At 37.2% G+C, this 21,325-nt stretch overlaps 1 protein-coding gene and 1 pseudogene across 1 annotated transcript in view; one reads left to right on the forward strand and one right to left on the reverse strand.

The window, feature by feature from the left end:
- Nucleotides 1-21,325, reverse strand: part of GRID2 (glutamate receptor, ionotropic, delta 2) — a 992,360-nt gene that overhangs the window by 417,468 nt on the left and 553,567 nt on the right. The window lies entirely within an intron of this gene.
- On the forward strand, nt 12,980-17,271 carry LOC102830336 (annotated as a pseudogene).

Genomic DNA, 21,325 nt, shown 5'->3' on the forward strand with positions numbered 1-21,325 from the left:
ATGGATGCGAAAGCTGGACAGTGAATAAGGAAGATCGTAGAAGAATTGGTGCCTCTGAGTTGTGGTGTTGGAGGAGAATACTAAAAGTTCAATGGACTACCAAAAGAACCAATAGATCTATTTTGGAAGATATGCAGCCAGAGTGCTCCTTGGAGGCCAGGATGGCTAAGCTTCGTCTCTCATACTTTGGACATATTGTCAGGAGAGAACAGTTGCTGGAGTAGGATGTCATGCTGGGTAGGGTGGAGGGTGAGAGAAAAAGAGGAAGATCCCCAGCAAGATGGATCAGCCAGGTGGCATCATTGATGGCGTCAAGTGTGGCAGCTATAGTGAGGTTGGCCCAGGATTAGACATTGTTTCATTCTGCTGTGCATGGGGTCACTATGAGTTGGTTCCAACTCAAAGGCACCTTACAACAACAACAACAACAGTGCATCGAAACCAGACGTAACGGCCCTTAACAATAACAACAGCAACAAACTGTGGCAATTACTGTGTCTTTGTTTTTCATTGTCTTGAATGTTTTGAGTATCATCATGGAGACATTTGTTGTATTCTCTTACTTTTGATTTGAGTGATAATTTCCTCACGTCTAGACTGGGCTTAAGAGTTTTGGGAAAGAATATTATAGATGCAGATTACCATTTTCATCACATTAGGGATCATGATACGCTCATAATATCACTTTCCCCCACTATGTTCATGTTCTTTGGAAACTGGTTACTAAGTCCACTTAGTAACTTAATGGGGGGAGGAGGATAAAGCTCCATTTCCTGAAAAAAGATATTATCTACACATATAATACGGAATTCTTTTAGAGGGAAAAATGTCTTTTTTTTTTTACATTTGTTTATTCAGTCTTTTATGTGTATTACTGTAGACCCATGGATATTTATGAATTTCATTATAGTCCTATATTTATTTTATTTTCTATTCCATTTGTTTTCTTGAGCAATTCCTTACTCTCTGGCATGACAAAATGTTATAGGATCATCATCATCCCTCTCCTCTCATTTTCTGTTTTAGTTTGTTTTTTTAAATTATCAGTCATTTTGCCAAGAACTCTGGGTCCACTTTTTGGAGAAGGACATTTAGAAAACTGGATCTGGATGTATAATTAAAAATAAGTAAAAATACTTGCAAGAAAATCTTTGTTGATATTATTGTGAAATGCCATAGAATCTGTTCATTGCAGTTCAACCTGACTTTGCAGTCCTGTGCTTATCCTTCAGTGCCACACAAAAAATAACTTTCTAATGAAGTGCACAGGTAATAAGTCCAAAATTGCTTCTGAAATAATAAATATTTATTTATACACTTTTGTGTCACATATATATTTGAGAATGTAAAAACTTTACGTAAACTCATCAATAATTGTGAACATTGATTCACTGATTTATGGAGCTAAAAATTAGATAAAGGTAAAAATGTAAAAAAATCAACAAAATGTATTTTGACATGGAATTCAGGAACCACGGGTCAAAATAAGAAGAAAACTATTTAGGATTAAATAATAATTTTATGAGCTTATTTTTACATTATGCCTAGTCAATAAGGACAGATTTTAATTTTTCTAATACAAATTACAAGGAACTCTGGTAGCGTAGTGGTTACAAGTCTGGCTGCCAACCTCAAGATCAGCAATTTTAAACTACCAGCAGTTCTACAGGAGTAAGGTGAGGCTTTCTGCTCCCTTAAAGATTAACAGCCTCGGAAACCATGGAGTGGCGGTACTGTGGAGTTGGTTCCAACTCATAGTGACATTGTACAGGGTTTCTGAGGCTGTAAATCTTTACGGGTGCAGAAAGTCTCATCTTTCTCCCGTGGAACAGCTGGTAGTTTTGAACTTGTGACCTTGAGGTTTGCAGCCCAATTCGTAACCACTATGCTACCAGAGCTATGCAGGGTCACTATTATTCTGAACAACTCCACAATACTTAACAACAACAACAATACAAACTACATAACTAATGCAGACATATAATAGTAACAAGAGGTATAAACTTTCCATATATGCTTTTGCAATATCCTTTCATTCAAATATTATTTGTGAATAAATTTTTGATTTGCCTTTTAGGTAGTTATCTGACAGAAACCAAGGGAACTGAGGGGAGTTGTTACTCTAAATGCAATTCTGAAAATATTAAAATGAAATAGAATTATATTTTCCTGTGTCAATTCACATAAAACTTTTATCTTTCTTATATGGCAATTACCATGTTTACCCCACATCATGACCATTTATTACTTGATTGTTTTACTTACGAGAAGGCAAAAGTTCTTAACAGTGTAATCCATTTCTTACTTGTCCTAGTATATCTTTTAAAAACAAGCATAATTCAAGGCACTAAATGAAGGTATAAATAAATAAACTGTAAACTAGAAAGGGCGAATTTTTAGCATGAGAACTTTACCCAATAAAAGTATTATAACTAATTTACATCTTACGTATTTACCCACGAAAAATGAAAATATATTTCTATGAAAGGTCCTACACAAAATATTCATAGTAATTCTATTAATAATATTTCCAACCTGGAAATGCCATTGTATCAACAGGAGAACAAATAAATAGTGTCATAGTCACATAATGTAGCATTATTCAGTAATAAAAAGAAACAAATTACTAACACATGCAAAAATATGAACAAAGCCCAAAATGCTAAAAGTTGCAACAGAATCATACAGAAAGTTCTAGAACAGATAAAAAACTAATATAAGGTGATTAGATCAGTGGTTCTTATTATGTGCCTTGAATTGGGTGAGGTGATTGAAAGATTAATGAAGATGAGTTAGGGAGAGATTTAGGAGAGGATGTTGATTGTAAAGTAACATCAGGATTGAAGGAATGCTCATGAACAACCTAGGATATGCATATGACACAACATTGCTGATTGCAAAGGGGACTTGAGGCACTTATTGATGAAAATCAAAGACTAAAACCTTCGGTTTGGATTATACTTCAATGTAAAGAAATCAAAATTTCTTACAACTGGACCAATAAACAACTTCATAATAAATGGAGAAAAGATAAAGTTGTCAAGGATTTTATTTTACTTGAATCTACAATCAATGCTCATAGAAGCAGCAGTCAAGAAATCAAACAACATATTGCATTGGGAAAATCTAATGCAAAAGAACTCTTTAAAATGTTTAAAAGTCAAGATGTCACTTTGAGAAAGAAGGTGAGCTTGACCCAATTCATGGTGCTTCCAATCTCCTCAGATGCAGGTGAAAGCTGGCCAACTCATATGAAAACCACAGAAGAATTAGTGTAGTTAACTTACTGAACTGGTGAAGAATATAGAAATTACCATGTACTGTCAGAAGAAAAAGCAAATCTGTGTTTGACAAATTATAGTCAGCAGTCTCCTTAGAAGCAATGATGGCAAGACTTTATCATCTTATCAGAAGGGACTGGAGAAGGACACTAGGTAACGTAGAAGGTCAGTGAAAAAGAGAAAGACTTTCAAGGAGATGGATTGACACAATGGCTTCAGAATTGTTTCAAACCTAGCCACAACTGTGGGGCTGGCACAGTATTTCATTCTGTTATATATGGTTGCTATGAGTTGGAATTAACTCAACAGCATAGTCGCTAACAACAATAACACATTTCTAACTATTATGCCAAATGTAGTAGACAGCCCATTTGAGTGCAAGGTTAAAAAATGAGACTTGGATGAAATATTGTTGTATAGAATATGGTGAGCAGTTTCCAAAAAGTGGTTAGTTTAACAAACTAAATTGGATCCCTTAAGCAGAAAAAGAATTTGTCTAAATTTGAAAACAATTATTTGATCCAAAAACCCAAATACGGAAATGGAAATTAAGAATATGTCTGTTGTGAGAGTTGTACAAATATGTGTATCCTACATGTGTTGCAAAGTTTACAAAAGCTTCTTGTGCTTCACAACTCCAGTGCAGTATTGCACGTCTCTGTAATTCACAAGTTTCTTGCAGGCTAAATATTTTATACACTGAGTCAAATACACAGAAGTATTAAATGCAATACGTTTTTGACAGTGATATAATTTGAGGCAGAAACTTTCCATCACATTTACATACTGCAGAGTAGATGAGATATTTAAGCATAATGTGGGTGTTCTCTTTAGGTGCCATCTAATTGATTCTGACTCATGACAACACCGTGTGTGTGTGTGTGTGTGTGTGTGTGTGTGTACTAAAAATGCTCCATAGGATTTTCAAGAAAATCCTATAACCTTTCAGAAGCAGATCACCAGGTCTTCCTTCTGAGACACCTTGGACAGGGTTTGAACCAGCAAATTTTCAATGATAGTTTTTGAAGCCACCTTTTATGTTCTTTAACATAATTTCTTTGTTTTTGTTTTTTTGTTTACACTGTGCTGTTTTTCTGTTACCATAAGTTAAAAAAAAATACTAAAAAATTTCAACACTCAGGTGACTAAATCTATGAGCACAAATATATTCATTCTAAATTCTTTTTAATTTTTCTTAATTTAATTAATTATTTTTTCCCTCTATTATGATGATTTACAATTTTCCTGTTTTTAGGAAAATCTACCTGGAAATTTTTAGGATCATGTCTAGACACATAAGTAGTTAGTGAAAAATCTATCTCATTTGACTCGAAAGCTCAAACAATATAAGTACAAATCTAATATATTATTTTAGACTTCAAGAAATGTTTAAGAAAGTATGGCTTAAAATAGTCAGTGATTTACAAGTAAATTCTCCAAAACATGGTTCAAAATTAATAATTAATTCTAAAAGTAAAATAAAGCATAAATATGAAAAAAATTATTTAGAACCTACTTTCTGTACTAATCCAATGAACATATTAATGTATAATATTAATGCATAAATATTAAGGAGTACAGCCAGATATACAATATACGCAAACGTGTGCTATTAATTTATGCTAATATCATCAGAAGTTTTCATTATTTGTATTTTTGTATATTATAGTACAGTTGATTACTTCAGTTGGCTCTTCTACCATAGTCCTTATAATTCCCACCAAACAACTTTTCCCTGATGGTTCTGCGTTTGAAAATTCATTGTAGTGGTCACACAGAACTCAGACACAACATTTAACAAGTATGAGGTATTTGAGGGCAGTTAGGTTGTTAGGGCAGTTGATTCTGACTCTTAACGACTCTTTATACTACAGAAAGAAACACTGCCTGGTTCTGAACCATATTCACAATTATTGTTAAAGTTTGAGCCCATTGTTGCCACTGTGTCAATCCATCTTGTTGGAGGTGTCTTCTTTTTCACTGACCCTATACTTTTCAATGCATGGTGTCCTTCTCTAGGGATTGGTCCTTTCTGTAATATATCCAAAGTACTAGAGACAAAGTCTCACCATCCTCACTTCTAAGGAGCATTCTGGCTGTATTCCTTTGTTTGTTTGTTGTCCTGGCAGTCCATTGTACTTTCAATATTCTTCACCAACACCGTATTTCAAACACATCAATTCTTCTCATGTCTTCCTTATTCATTTTCCAACTTCTGCATACATATGAAGTGATTAAAAACATCATGGCTTGAGTAAAGCTCAGTTAGTCCTCAGATTCACATTTTGTTCTTGGACATGCTAAAGAGGTCTTGTGCAGCACCTTTGTTGAATGCAACACATCATTTGATTTCTTGATTGCTGCTTCCATGAGCAATGAATGTGGTTCCAAGCAAAGTGAAGTTTTTGACAGCTCCAATCTATTCTCCATTTATTTTGATGTTATTTATTGGTCCAGTTGTAAAGATTTTCATTTCCATTATATTAAGGCGCTATATAATATATTCATTTAGGTGCACTATAATATAATTTAGCTTTGATGTTCTTAAATATGTATTCAAGTTCTCATTGATTTCAGCAAGCAAACTTGTGTAATCTGCATATCACAAGTTGTTAGTCTTCCCCCAGATCTTGATGCCACACTGTTCTTTATATACTACAGCATCTCAGATTTTTGTTCAGCAAGGAAGAGAACAGGTTATAATTCAGGTTCAGGAATGTTCAGGTAACTTCCAGTCAGGACAGACTCTTACCCTGTCACGTTCAGTCAAGTCTCTCTGTGTTCAGGCAATGTTACAAAGCTCTTCTAGGGTTGCTGATAAATCCTCAAAGGCATTACACTCCACTATAAGCTTCAGTCAAAGGCTCTCCACTTAGCTCCATGGATCATCAAACCTAGCCCCTTGCAATTAAGTACCTGGAGGCAACCCACTCAGCAAACAAACCTCCCCCATAGGGTGACTCAGATTTATTGCTCTGTAATGAAGCCCACTGCTCTGCCTTGTGCTTTGGTTCTTGCTGCTACACTTCTGCTACTTCTCCAATGTCACAGATTTATGTAACTGGGTCAAGGAAATTTAATGAGCAGGGGTTTCAGGGTCAAAAGGATTTTCTCTGCTCCTGGTTCTTCTTCTTTGATGCTAATGAGATGTTCCTCCAGCTTCTGAGATGATACATTTTATACATATACAACTCAGTAATCACAATAAATACTACTTTAATATAACATAGTTATAAATTAAAATGAATGCACACTATCCATGAAGAACAACTTTATTTTTAAATAATGTCAGGATTCAACAGTGGGCTATAGAGATATACCGGAACCAGAGGAAAATGAAAAAAAACAAAACAAAACAGTATTGTAGTTCTTGCCTATTTTTCATGAGTTCTATGCGTCCCTTCACTAATTTTGTCTTATTTGTTTAACTCTAGTCCCATTTATCCTAGCCAAAAGGTAAAAAGGAAGCACATATAAATTATGATTTGGCTAACATAAATAAATGTAATACTATATTGTTGTTGTTGTTAAGTGTCATTGAGTCGATTGTGACCCATACCAATCCTGTATAGGGTTTCCAAGGAGCAGCTGGTGAGCTTGAATCACCGACCATGCAGTTCAAATGACCTTGCAGTCTAACACATGAGCCCACAGCACTACACCAGGACTCAGTATTAACAACCCCTAACCAAAGGACTTCTGATGTGACTCTGCAGGATCAGTACTAGACTGCCAACCACAAGGTCAGCAGTACAAAACCACCAACTGCTCCTCGGAAACCCTATACAAGGTCGCTATGTGTCGGAACCGTCTCCACAGCACTTCACAAAAACCATCAGAGCAGTGGAGTCTTGGTGTGGCACTGTAAGATAAGAACTGAACTGTTAATGGCACAGTCATTAATTGAAACCCACCAGCCACTCCTCTGAAACCCTATACAAGGTGGCTATGAGTTGGAACCAACTCAACAACACTTTAACAAGAACAATCAAAGCAATAAAGAACTCTGGTTGTGTAGTCAGTCAGAGTTGGACTGCTAACTGCAAGGTAATTTGATCAGTTCAAGTTGACTAGTTGCTCTATGGAAGAAAAATGAGGCTTTTGGATCCCATAAAGATTTACAGCCTAGGAAGCCCTATACAGGGCCACTATCCATTAGAACAAACTAGATGGTACACAATCACAATCACCAATCAAAGAACTATTTCAGAGTTAAAAAATAAAAAGATGCACATAAAATGAAAATCATATCATTTAGACTGGTTAAAAAGTATTGTCATCCAACATTCAATAGACTCCTATGAACCCAGGTGGAGACCTGGTTGGCCAGCAGTGTGGCAAGACCTGGAGATTCTTGGGCCCGGAGTCAGTCACATAGCCACAGAGGACTAGAGTGGAGAGTGAAGCATCTAGCTGATAAGAAGAGAGGGTATCCACAAGTACACCCACACTTGCAGATAATACCCACTTGACCTGGCTTCAATGACTGGATGATCAGAGCTCAACTAGAAGTAAAAAGAAGAGGAAAAAAAAAAAGTATTCTCATAGAATTTGATGAACTTGACCTACACCTATGGATGCAGTAGCTCAAAAGAGGGAACAAATCTTTAGGATCATTCCCACTCCCTCCATACACAGAGTAGACATTGGACATTGGCTACCCAAAATGGGGGGGCTACAAAGGCAAGAAGTGACTGGCTTACAAGCTTTCAAGAGGTAACCTAAATCCGGAGGGCATGGAGGAAGGTTGAATCTCCAGTGAGTAGTATCCAATCTGTCTAGGTGGGGCTGATGAAATGAAATGCAGATAGGTCTCCTGTGATACAATGGTGAATAATTGTTATCAGGACTGATTGTGAGGGTTGGAAATGTAAAGGTAGACATTTTGCAGTAAGGAGGGGAGTGATTAACTTTTCAGTTTAGTAGTAGAGGTCCCTGGGACCATCAAGGGAGAAGAGCAGAGAGCAGGACCCTACCCAGAGAAGCAGTGATGCCTGATATGGAAGCAGAGATGATGATGTGGAGAGACGGAGCAGCTGGGGACTTTAGAACTAGAAAGGGAGAGGGGCTGTGGGCTGATGACTGGGGGGCAAGCTTGTAGGACCCTTTGGTTGGTTGTTTGATGATGCATGGAGGGGATTGTAACCATGGCAATGAAAGGATGAATGTAAAACTAATGTTCTCCCATGTAAACTATCACATAATTTACAATAAAACATTTTTAAAAAAGTAGTCATCAAGTTGATTCTTACTTACGATGACGCCACGTGTTACAGAGTAGAACTTTCTTATAGGGTTTTCTTCTCTGTAATCTTAACAAAAGTAGACTATCAGGTCTATCTTTCACGGTGCCACTGGGTAGGTTCTCACTGCCAACTTTTACACGTTAGCAGTCCCAAGTCCGAACCATTCAGATAAATCACTGTGTGGAAACACTGTCAAGATGGTGACTAAATCATGCCACCCAGTTTATAGGGTGGGTGGGGGAGTCTACTCCTTTAAGAGCACACCATGAAGACTGAGATTTTGAGGGTTTAAATTAATTTTGAAATTGATTGCTCCAAAATATTTAGTTACTAAAACTATAAAGAGGCATTAGAAGCAAACTTGAGACAGATAGCCAATCCTAGACCTTTTTGTATTCTTCACTATAGATTTATAACACATTTGTTACATATGAGGTACTAGAGAAATAAGGGATAACCTGACTAATTAGACATGGATCCTGACCCTGGTGAGGCACGGTAGGATAAGTACTAGACTGCTAACCACAAAGTTGGCACTAAAACCTCTAAAAAATCCTATACAGGGTTGGTATGAGTCAGAAAGGACTCCACGGCACACAACAAATTGGCCAAGGGAAGTTTCCAATCTAGAAGGGCAGATTGATTGCTGATAGATGCTACTGAGTGGCACCTATGTACAAGAGAACAAAACATTGTCCAGCCCTGCAACATCCTCACAATTGTTATGTTTGAGCCCAATGTTGCTGTCACTGTTTCAATCCATCTAGTTGGGTCTTCCTATCTTTTGCTGACTCTCCACTTGCCTAAGCAGAAAGACAAATTGCTGTTGCTATTAAGTGCCATGGAGTCAGTCCTGACTCATAACGACCCTGTAAACAGTTTTCAAGGAGTTGCTGGTGGATTTGAACTGCCAACCTTGGGGTTAGCTGCCCAGGGCTCATATTACAGCGCTTTTATTGTTGTTAAGTGCTGCCGAGTCAGTTCTGACCCATAGCGACCCTGTATAGGGTTTCCGAGGAGCAGCTGGTGAGTTTGAACCGCCAACCTTGCAGTTCAAATGTCTTTGCATTACAGCGATAGGCACAGTTAATTATAATGTTAAGTAATTATCACATGACATGAGGGGGTAGCTAAGTCATTACCAGAAACTTTTAAGTGCCATTGCGTCGATTCCGACTCATAGCAACCCTGTATAGGGTTTCCAATGAGCAGCTGGTGAGTTTGAACCACTGACCTTGTAGTTCAAACGACTTTGCATTCTGACGCATTAGCACCACAACAGGACTCCTACAGGAGATTGGTGGATGGAATTATTTAGTCTTTGCTGTTTCTCTTGCCTAAAATAAATTTTTGTTTCCCATCCAGTACAAAATTAGTGGATGGAAAAAAATATTTTAGGCAAGAGAACCAGAGAAGACTTCATAAGAACAATTGAAATAGACCTGGACAATAAATAGCATAATGCCATAAAAAGAAGACAGTGGAAAACTGGATTTCAAATGAGGGGAAAGAAAGAACAACAACAGACATGTGAGAATATTGAGGATATAAAGCAGAGCTAGTAACTTAGTATGATATGAATATGCTGCTGTTGTTGTAACATGTTGTCAAGTAGTTACCAACTCATAGCGACCCTGTACGGTGTTTCTGAGGAGTGGCTGGTGAGCTTGAACCACCAAGAGATCTTACAGTCTAGCACATTAACCACAGCGCCACACCAGAATTCCTTTCAATAAGAATATATAGTGGTTACGAATCGGGCTGCCAACCGCAAGGTCAGGAGTTCGAAACTACCAGCTGTTCCGCAGGAGAAAGATGAGTTCTGCTCCCATAAAGATTTACAGCCTCTTAAACCCTGTACAGGGTCGCTATGAGTCTGAACCAACTCCAGGGCACACATCCAAAAGTACAGAGAAGACTCCTAGATCTCTATCTCCAAAACAGAGTAATTGCACAATAACTGTTCTGAATGAAATAAAAGAATGAATACATAAAGAATGACAAGGAAGGTTAATGACAAACTGTAGAACCCTTTGAAGGCTAAGATAAATAATTTGCATTTGAAATAAAGCAGAAACACTTCAAGGTTTTGAGGAAAGATGGATCACTATCAGAATTATACTAAGGGATGATCAATTTGCAAGAGGAGAACGATTAGTTAGTTATTTCCATAGTCTCGGATGATAATAATAATGATGAGAATTACTGAACTGGAAGCAGAAAGGGAAAGGAAATAAATGGGAGAAGTGCTATAGAGGTAAGATTGATAGTTGAAGCAATTAATTGGCTCTAGGAAGAAAGATGAAGGCATTGAAACGGACTCCTCAATTTCTAGGATGGATGACAGGGAAGGTTATTGGTGCTTTTAACAGAAATAAAGAACACAGAAAGATAAGCATCAACTTGCAAAGAGTGATAATTAGTTCTGTGTTAGACACATGGCTGGCAGGGGCAATGGCAGGGCATCCAGGTAGAGATATGCAGTAAGCAGATAAGTCTTGTCTTGTTCCTATGAAACAAATGCCACCACAAGAAGAAAAACAACACTTACTACTTATGTGCCCTAATTTAACCTCTTGCTTTTGATCAATTGGATGCAAGGAACAAAGATAGGAAAGGTTTTGTTCCTTATCAAGAAAAGCATGTATGCAAAAAAAGGCCCACGATGTTTCAAAGCAAGCCTTGGTTTTATCAGTTAAGGTAATAAAAGATTTTAGATTTCCTACATGTATACGTTATGGATTGACACAGTTGCTGCAACAATGCACTTTAACATAGCAATGACTGTAAGGATGGTGCAGGACAGGGCAATACTTTGTTCTGTTGTATATAAGGTCACTATGAGCTGGAAGTGGCTAGATGACCCCTAACAACCACAAATGACTTATGGACACCAAATTCTGAATGTGTCTAGTTGGGATGAAACAGAATGCATGAGTGGCTTACTTATATTAAACTATAGCATATACGACTGTTCAAATTTAAACTTGCATCAGAATCATCCAAAGAGCTAATAAAAATACAAATCCCTAGGCCATACCTCAAAAGTCTCTGAATAGTTAGTTCTGGTGTGAGGTCTAAGGATTTGCATTTCCAGCAAGTCCCAGGTGGTACTGAGACTTTTTGTCAAAATCATGGGTTGGGAATATTTTTTCTGCCAAAATTTATAATATAATTCACACACCATACAACATTACCAACTTAAAAATTTGCCTGCTATATTGGTCAATATTTAATTAACTCATACCCTAATGTGATGGCTAAGGAGCTCTGGTAGCGTAGTGGTTACAAATCTGGCTGTGAACTACAAGCTCAGCAGTTCGAAACTACCAGCTGCTTCATGGGAGAAAGATGAGGCTTTCTGCTCCCGTAAAGATTTACAGCCTCGGAAACCCTGTTCAGGGTCGCAATGGGTTGGAACTGACTCGACGGCACTTAAAAACAACAACAATGTGATGGCTGGAGTCCTGGTGTGGTGCTATAGGATAAAACACTGGGCCATTAGGCCAATTTGAACCACAAGGTCAGCAGTTCAAACTCTTCAGTCACTCCTTGTAAGACTTACAGAGGGTTACTATGAGTTGGAAAGAACTCGACAACATTTTAATAACAACAATGTAATGACTGGAACTGTGGCTGTCTTGGCAGGGCCAGACCAAATGATTTCAGAAGCTGGATATTCCCCAGCCCTGTTTTAAACACCCAGAAAAGTGATTCTCTAGATATCTGTAAACATACTTGGCAGAAATTCCTGGAGTACTTGTTTACAAATTAATTCTTGTAGTGCCCAACAGATCCAATGTATCCTTAATATTTGGGTTTGGATGTTGAGAATATGAATTTTGAACATCCATTTTAGGTAATTCTTATTATCTTCTAAAATTTGAGAAACACTTTAAGGAAATTGCAAGGTGACTTTTAATTAGCTTTGGGAGACTATTATATACCTAAATTCTATAATTGTGGGAGAAAGAGCGAGTGACCAGGTACTAAGCTATATGGGTTGTGGTCATAAATCTTGACACTAATTATCCATGTGGCCGTAATAAGTCACTTAACCCTATTAGGTATAGGAATATAGCTTTCTTCAGTTTAAAATAATATGATTAAACTAGAGAATTTCCACATTTCATATCATCTCTATGACTGCAATGTATATGGGAATGTTGTTGGTGTTAAGTGCCATCGAGTTGGTTCCACCTCATAGCATCCTTCAGAGGGTTTCCAAGGAGCGGCTGGTGAGCTTGAATTACTACCCTGCAGTTTAAACTGACTTTTCAGTACAATGTATTAACCCACAGCACCACAGCAATGGGCAATAGTCACAGGGAATCGTTTCCAGAGAGTTTTGGAAAACCAACACATCTCAATTGGCATGTCAGAATAATATGGGTTTTTAGTGTTTATTTTGTTCAACTACACACGCACTTCACCCCATTCTAATTTGCCTCTCTTGCTCGGGTTGGGTTATTAGGTTATTGATCTCTTCTGACTTTGAAAACCTCTATGAGGATGAGTCAATTTTTGCGGTATGGGTTAGATTGAATCTGATCTCTCAGGTTTTTGTTGTTGTTAAGTTTTGTCAAGTTGGTTCCAACCCATAGGGACCCTGTATAGGGTTTCTGAGGAGCAGCTGGTGAGCTTGAAGCACCAACTTTGCAGTTCAAACGGCTTTGCAGTCTGGCGCATTAACCCACAGCGCCACGATTTCTCAGGTATATGGACTTTATATGACCAGCAAAGACAATCTAATTTTAATTGCAGCAAAAATGATGGATACTATAGTGGTTGGAGTCCTGGCATGGCGCTGTGGGTTAATGCGTCAGACTGCAAAGTCATTTGAACTGAAAGGTCGGTGGTTCAAGCTCACCAGCTGCTCCTTGGAAACCCTATACAGGGTCACTATGGATCGGAATCAATTCAACAGCACTTCACAACAACAACATAGTGCTTGGACTTCCAGTGTGGCACTATAGATCAGTACTGGACCGTAAACCCCAACGTCGGCAGTTCAAACCCACTAGCTGCTCCTCTGAAACCCTATTAAGGGTTTCTATGAGTCAGAATAGACTCAACGACACTTAACAATAACAATAGTGTTTATCCTACAGCCTGGTGTAGTACTATAGGATAAGCGCTGGGTTGCTAACTGCAAGGTCGGCAACCATATGCACGGTCACTCTCTTTGGGAACTGACTCGATGGTACTTAACAACAACTTAATCCTAGCCAGAATAGTGACTGAAAAATGTAAATTAAATTATATATTTACAAGTACTTAACTTTCAAGAACAAAGATATCAGTCTGAGGACTAAGTTGCAGCTGACAGCAACATCAGTGTGATATGCTCAAATTATATTATAAACCAATTTCTTAAAACAGAAATAAAGAAGTGCTATCTTGAGTTATAGAGGTTTTGACTTATTTTTTTTCAGTCTTGAAATCCAATATTTGACATTATTTATAACATAAGAAATTAAGGGAAAATGGAAAAGTCAGGTTATTTCCTACCAAACATAGTTTTGTATCATCATATATTTATTACCCAAATACTATCAAGGCATTCAAATTTTATTTATTATCTCCCAGGCTGATATTTTATTATTATCTCCCAGGCCGAGCACAATTAAGTTGGTGCCAGATGGCAGAGCCCTAAAGGAATTTGCAAGACATATTGATTTAAAATAAGGAAACTAATAAAGTTATGGATATTTAACAAGAGAGAAGGAATTTGTAATTGGAAGCTTTAGTACCCAAGATGACAATTAATCTGAGAAACATAAAAGCAGAAGGATATGCTAGTAGCTGTGGCTTTTATATTTTAGTATGAGAACTGAATTCTACAGTTGAGAAGAAAAAAGTTACAGTATAACACATAAAACGTAAATCAGATTGTGAGAAGAGCGAGGTTCTTTTGAGGATATGAAAGGACAGTCAGGAATAGTACTCACAAAAACGTAAATGAAACCTACACTGATTCTTCATCCTGCCACTGGGGAAGGGAAGTATCACAAAAAACTAAAAATTCAAAATCTGCATGAATGTCTTCCAGCTTAATGTAATGGAAACATACATGGGCTTGAAAGTCTAATGTCTTGACCAGAAAATCATCTATTAAAAACTCTAGTAGATGTCCAATTTCCACAAAAGCATCTAGGAAAACATCCAAAAAAAAGCTTTAAAAATTAAGCTTATCTGTATATATACTCTACAAGGGAACTAAGTTTCGTGAAATTCCTATCTATATTAATAGTCTCCGTGATAGGAAGATAGCAAATAGCGGGCCGCTTTGCGGAGTATTTACAAAACTACTTGGCTTTTCCCATTATTGAAAAAGTAAATGCTGCTCTTTTAAAGAATGGGTTGGCAAAAAGAAAAAAAATGTTGTCTTATGGACATGTGGATTTACATTAAGACATGACCAAATCCTGTTTGCCTGCTAGTCCATCTGCTTCCCTGAGAGCCTATATGTAAAAATGGAAATGGATTGAAGCAGAAGTCTCTAAAGGGCTAAAGGTAGAGTAACTAGGAGACAAACTACTGATATCAGTGTTTATTTGTTTTAATGATTAAAAGCTATAAGGAAAATAAAATTATTAATAAAAAATAATAAATAAAACAATTCAGTAGATTTACAAACGTCAATATATATTGAACCAAGTTCAGCATTCTTAATCAGAGAAATAAAAATTAAAATGAGATATTTTCATTAATCACATTAGAGAAATTGGAAAAAAAGCATCAAAGTAATACCATTTTGTTCAAGAGTTCTTTGGCACAAGGGGTTCCTTTCTGTGGCCTATTTGCCTTTAGTTTTTGGAAAACAGCTTAGAAAGATAATTCCTGAGATGGTGATCATTTTCTGGGTTCTGATCTGCCTAGAAATAGAGGGTGGGTACAAACTGACTAGGCAACCCACCATTAGAATGAATAACTAATGATGTGGCACTGTAGGATAAGCACTGGACTACTAATCACATGGTCAGTGGTTCAAATCTAACAACAGCTCCTCAGAAACCCTATGACTTGGAACTGATCTTTTGGAGCTTAACAACAGTAAACACTACATAAAGGACCCTCCCAGACCTGGTCTGGAGCAGTTACATGAGCTGTAACACTGCTAATGAGCTGCAATACTGATGCAGCGCAGGTCCTGGGTGAAGAGAGAAACCAGGCAGAAAGCAGAGCAGTCGGTAGTGACTGAAAGAAACAACAGTGGCTAAAAGCTGATGGACCAGTCAAAAATGTGGCAGCAGAGTGATCAGAGAGGAGATTGGGTCTGGATGAACTATAGAGGCTTTATGGGAGTTTCTACACTGAGAATTGAGAGGATGGTCTCTGTTAGGGCATAAAAGCCCTTGTGACAGAAACACACAGACCTAGGTAGAAGAACTGTAATGTGCTTAGAGCTGTGGTCAGCAGCAATCAGTCTAGCTAATGGAACTTTACCTAGAGAAGTGTATGGTTCAAGAGAGATGACAAGCAGTATTTGGGAGTGAACTTCAGTTTGTTTGAAAGGGTAAGACGCTCTCCATCACACATATATCTGTCAATGGGGCTAGGCTGGAAGCAGTAGTGTAGCGACTGCCAACCTGTGTGTCCTAGTGGCAGGGGTGGTGCTAGCACACTACATATTCACCTTGAAAAGGAAGATGAGGCGGAGGACTAAGACCATCAGGATGAAGATTGGATAAATAAATGCCTAATCAAGAGTCTGTTGTATTTTTGAAAATGATGCTAGGATTCCAAAAAAGTTGTGCTTGCATCAAGAACCCAACATGAGTATAAGAAATTATCTGTGGCCCCATTAAAGCAGGAGCTACCAAACTTCAGATAATAACAGACTTTGATATGACACTAAGTAGATTTTCCAATAAATGTGTCATAATGTTGTTGAAAACTAAACTGGTTACAGATGAATATAAAAAAAAAAAGGGTTTTCAACTAAAGATAGAATATTATGCCACTGAAGTTGATTCTGTTGTTATCATAGATGAGAAGTATCCAAATGTGGTGGAATGGTACACTAAGTCACATAGTTTGCTTATTGAACAAGCTTTACCAAAAGCTAAAATTAAAGAAATTATGGAAGAATCTGACATTATGATCAAGGACGGATATGAAAATTTCTTGGACAAACTCAAACAACACAGTATCAAACTTTGTTCATCTTTTCTGGTATTGGTGATATACTAGTGGAGGTTATTTGCCAAGTTGATGTTTGTCATACAAATAACAAAGTTGTGTCCGATTTAATGGATTTTGATGGAAATGGGATACTCAGAGGATTTAATGGACAATTAATTCATATATTTAACAAGCAGGATAGTGCCTTAAAGAACACAGACTATTTCAATCACCTAAAAGACAACTGCAACATAATCCTGTTGGGAGACTCCCAGAGAGACTTAAGAATGGCAGATGGACTTACCAATGTTGAACACATTCTGAAAATTGGGTATCTAAATGATAAAGTAGATGAACTTTTAGAAAAGTACATGGAATCTTATAATATTGTTTTAGTAAAAGATGAAGCATTGGAAATAGCCAACGCTATCTGTAAATGCCCATTCATCAGGAAGGCCTCTCTCCCATGGGAGCAATCAACACAAAAAGTACTCATAAATTCATCTTGCTCTGAAAGGCTCTTATATGAAACATTTGCTTTAAAAAATATTTTCAGGCCTATTGAATCCATCACCCAAAAGCTCCATTTTCTCTGCTTCTCTCAACACACTCCCTAGCATATTTTTTAACAGATTTAAAACAGTTTTAAAAACAATAATGATAACAATAAATCTTAAAGTCAAAATGAGAAAAATAACTCCCTACTTTTTCTAAAGTGGAGTTTTTAGTTTAATTTTATCATATAGTCTTTGGGAGTCTTTATAGTGAGAACATCTGTGTAAGTTTTATAATGCTTTTTAAAATGGTCAAATAATGCGTGTGATAAGAGTGAATTATGCTGATGGTATCACCATCTCCTGAAATCATGCATGTTTCGTTCTTTTCTTTAGGCTAAATCAATATTTACAAGAAAAGACTGGTACTTGGTGTTTGTGGGAAGAAGTAATACTGTTGGTGTCTACACTACATGTCACCAATTATTGCAAAATGTTCTCTATTGATGCACTGATAATAAACATGAAATAGAAAATCTTAAAAATAAGTAATAAATAAATAAATAAATAAACAAACTTGCTTCTCTGAGACCAGGAGAGATGGTGTCTGAGATACCACTTCCAACTTATCTGAAAGGGATCGCATTAGAGTGGGAGAAAATGTGGAACAAAACTCAAAATAATAAAACAGACTAGAGACTTACTGGTCTGAAAGAGACAAGAAGAACCTGAGACTGTGACCCTCAGTCACCCTTCAGGTCTGGAATGGAACTCACCCTTGTGGCCAAGTTTTTACCTTGTGGTGCAAAAATAATTTTAAGCTAAAGCTCATCATGAAATGATCAAACATTTAAGACAAAAAGAGCAACATTTACCTAAGGACAAAGTTCAGAAGGAGGGTAAAATGGAAATAAGAACCAGAAGGAGGAAATAGGGTAACTGCTGTTATAAGAAGGGGATTGTAATCATTGAGATGAAACAAAGTATATTATTTGTTGAATGTAAATCTGAAAGTTTAGTAACTTAATTTTCAATAAAAAGTTTCAAAAAAAGAGAGCTTGCTCCTTCCAAGTTACAACGTTCAGAAGGAAGCCAAGGAAAATTAAAACACATTTACAAGAGCCAAAATGCATATGTAGAGATGTCATCCACAGCTCTTCTGGTCTTTCTGTGTATAGTCATCTTTTATGTTATTTGAAAAAGATATTTGCAATGAAGTTATTATTGGTCTTGCAAAATTCTGTCATGTGATCTCTAGTATCATTTCTATCACCAAGGCCATATTTTTAAACAACTGATCCTCCCTCTTTGTTTCCAACCTTTGCATTCCAATCACCAGTGATTTTTAGTATGTGTTGATTTCATGAGTGATCAATTTCAGGCTGAAAAAGTAGGTAGAATTCTTCAATTTCATCATCACTGGCTTTAGTAGTTGATGCATAAATTTGAATAATAACTGCATTAACTGGTCTTCCTTGTTTTGTTGTTGTTGTTAAGTGCTTCATGGTAACCCTGTATAGGGTTTCAGAGAAGCAGCTGTCAGGTTTGAACTGCTGATCTTGTGATTCACAGTACAGTGTTTATCCTATAGTGCCACACCAGTAGATGTGTGGTTATTATCCTTCACAGACAGTCGTACACTTCAAGATTGTTGTTGTTGTTGTTGTTAAGTGCCGTCGAGTCGGTTCCGACCCATAGCGACCCTGTACAGGGTTTCCGAGGGTGTAAATCTTTACGGGAGTAGAAAGCCTCATCTTTCTCCCGCGGAGCGGCTGGTAGTTTCGAACCGCTGATCTTAAGGTTCGCAGCCCGATTCGTAACCACTACGCTACCAGAGCTCCTTAAATTTCTTTTTGATGATGAATATGATGCCATTCTTCATTTTATTATTACTGGCATAGTAAATCATGTGATGTTGTTGTTGAGTGCCATTGAGTTGATTCTGACCCATAGCGACCTTGTATAGGGTTTCCAAGGAGCAGCTGGTGAGTTTGAACCGCCAACCTAGCAGTTCAAACGGCATTGCAGTCTGGCTCATTAACCCATAGTGCCACACTAGGACTCCAAAATCATGTGATAGTCACATTCAAAATGGCCAATACAAGTCCATTTCAACTCATTAATGTCTAGGATTTTGACATTTGTGCATTCCATTTTGTTTTTGACAACATCCAATTTTCCTAGACTCAAACTTCATATATTCCATGTTCTGATTATTAATGGACGTTTGCAGCTATTTCTCCTGATTTAAGTTGTGCCCAATAAGCATATGGAGGTCATGAAATCTTTACTCCATTCACATCATAAGAGTCAACTCTACTTTGAGGAGGCAGCTCTTTTCCAGTCATATTTTGAGTGCCTTCAAATCTGAAGAACTCATCATATTGCTTCAATATTCAATTATGAATCAGGCTGCTAACCTCAAGGTCGGCAGTTGGAAACTGCCGGCCATTCCATCGGAGAAAGATGGAATCGTTCTGCACCCGTAAAGATTTACAGCCTCGGAAACCCTGTGCAGGGTCACTATGAGTCGGAACCAATTCCACAGTACTTAACAACAACAACAACATCTAACAATGTTTTACTGCTATTCATAAGGTTTTCAGTGATGAAGAATTTAGAAGTAGTCCATCTCTCCTTCTTCCTAGTCTGTTTTAGTCTGGAAGATCAATTGAAACCTGTCCATTATGAGTGACCCTGCAGGTATTTAAAATACCAATGGCATAGTTTCCAAAATCACAGAAACATGTAAGCCACCATAGTATGACAAACTGACAGACAAGTGGTGCGAGGACTAAGGAAAATCTGATTAGACAACGGTGTTTTCAGTTGACTCCTATGAGTGTGAAAGCTGGACAATGAATAAGGAATACAGGAGTAGAATTGATTAATTTGAATTGTGGTGTAAGCAGAAAATATTTAAAGTATCACTATCAGAACAAACATTTTTTTTTTTAAAGAAGTACAGCCAGAATGCTCCTTAGAATTGGGATGGGGAAACGTCATCTGATCTATTTTGTACATGTTATCTGGAGGATACAGCTCCAGGACATCATGGTTGGTAAAGTCAAGTGTCAGGAAAAAAAAAAAAAAGAAGAAGAGAAGATTTAACTAAGATGTAAAATCAACACAGTGGCTGCAACAATGTGCTGAAAATAACAATTTTTAGGACTGGGAAATGTGTTGTTCTGTTGTGCATAGATAGGGTCACTATAAATTGAAACAGACTCAACACACCAACAACAAAAGGATCCCATTTTAAATATTGATACTTTCTTCTGGGAGCCCTCTGATTTCCACCTTATGCTGGGATCTCCAGAGATGCAAAACCACAAGTTTATATATATATATCATATATATAATAGAGAAGTTTATATAATAGATTTGCCTCAAGAGAATAGCTCATGTGGTTGTCAAGACTGACAAGTCTGAAGCCTGTGGGTCAGAAGTGAGGCTAAGAGTTTTCTCCTGACTCATGTAACTGTAGAAGCGAATGAACCCAAGATCAGGAGGCCAGATGGCAGATTGCTGAGGCTGTGGAGGCCAAGGAATTCCAGGTTAGGCAGGCCACTAGCTCATGTTCAAAGAACAGAAATTTAGGTCATTATGAACCAAATGTAGGATTTGATACAACAGAAAGCAAACAGCTTTGCCAGAACGTCCGTATAGACTGGAATAAGGCTAAATACCTCTATCATCATGAAGGTCATTACATTATATTCAATTTCCTCATGGGGATGATTACATCAGAACTTCCAAACTGTGGAGAATCATGGTCTAGCCACACTGACTCACAACTTTTACCATCACACATACCTATGTTTCGTATATGTCCTTTTCTGTTATACTAAAGTTGTCAATGCAGGTCTGATAATTCTGTGAATTTTGTGCAAATTGTAATGAATTATCAAACCTAATAGAGAGAGTACCATAAAATTGTTTGTGTCAGAAATGGAGAAATTAGATAATGCAGATATTGGAAGATCAACCTCTGCCTTTTAGAAATTAGCTTTGTGTCGATTCTAATCGTTAATAATAGCTAAGAATTCATACTCAGAGTTAACCATTCAAAACTAAACAACAAACAATATGCATTTGTGTAATAATAAATATGTACATGCAGCTATTAACAGAAGTTAATGCTAGAAGTAAAATTTATGATTTTAAATATTTTTCT

This window comes from Chrysochloris asiatica, unplaced genomic scaffold (assembly GCF_000296735.1).
Source record: "Chrysochloris asiatica unplaced genomic scaffold, ChrAsi1.0 scaffold00427, whole genome shotgun sequence".
NCBI lineage: Eukaryota > Metazoa > Chordata > Mammalia > Afrosoricida > Chrysochloridae > Chrysochloris > Chrysochloris asiatica.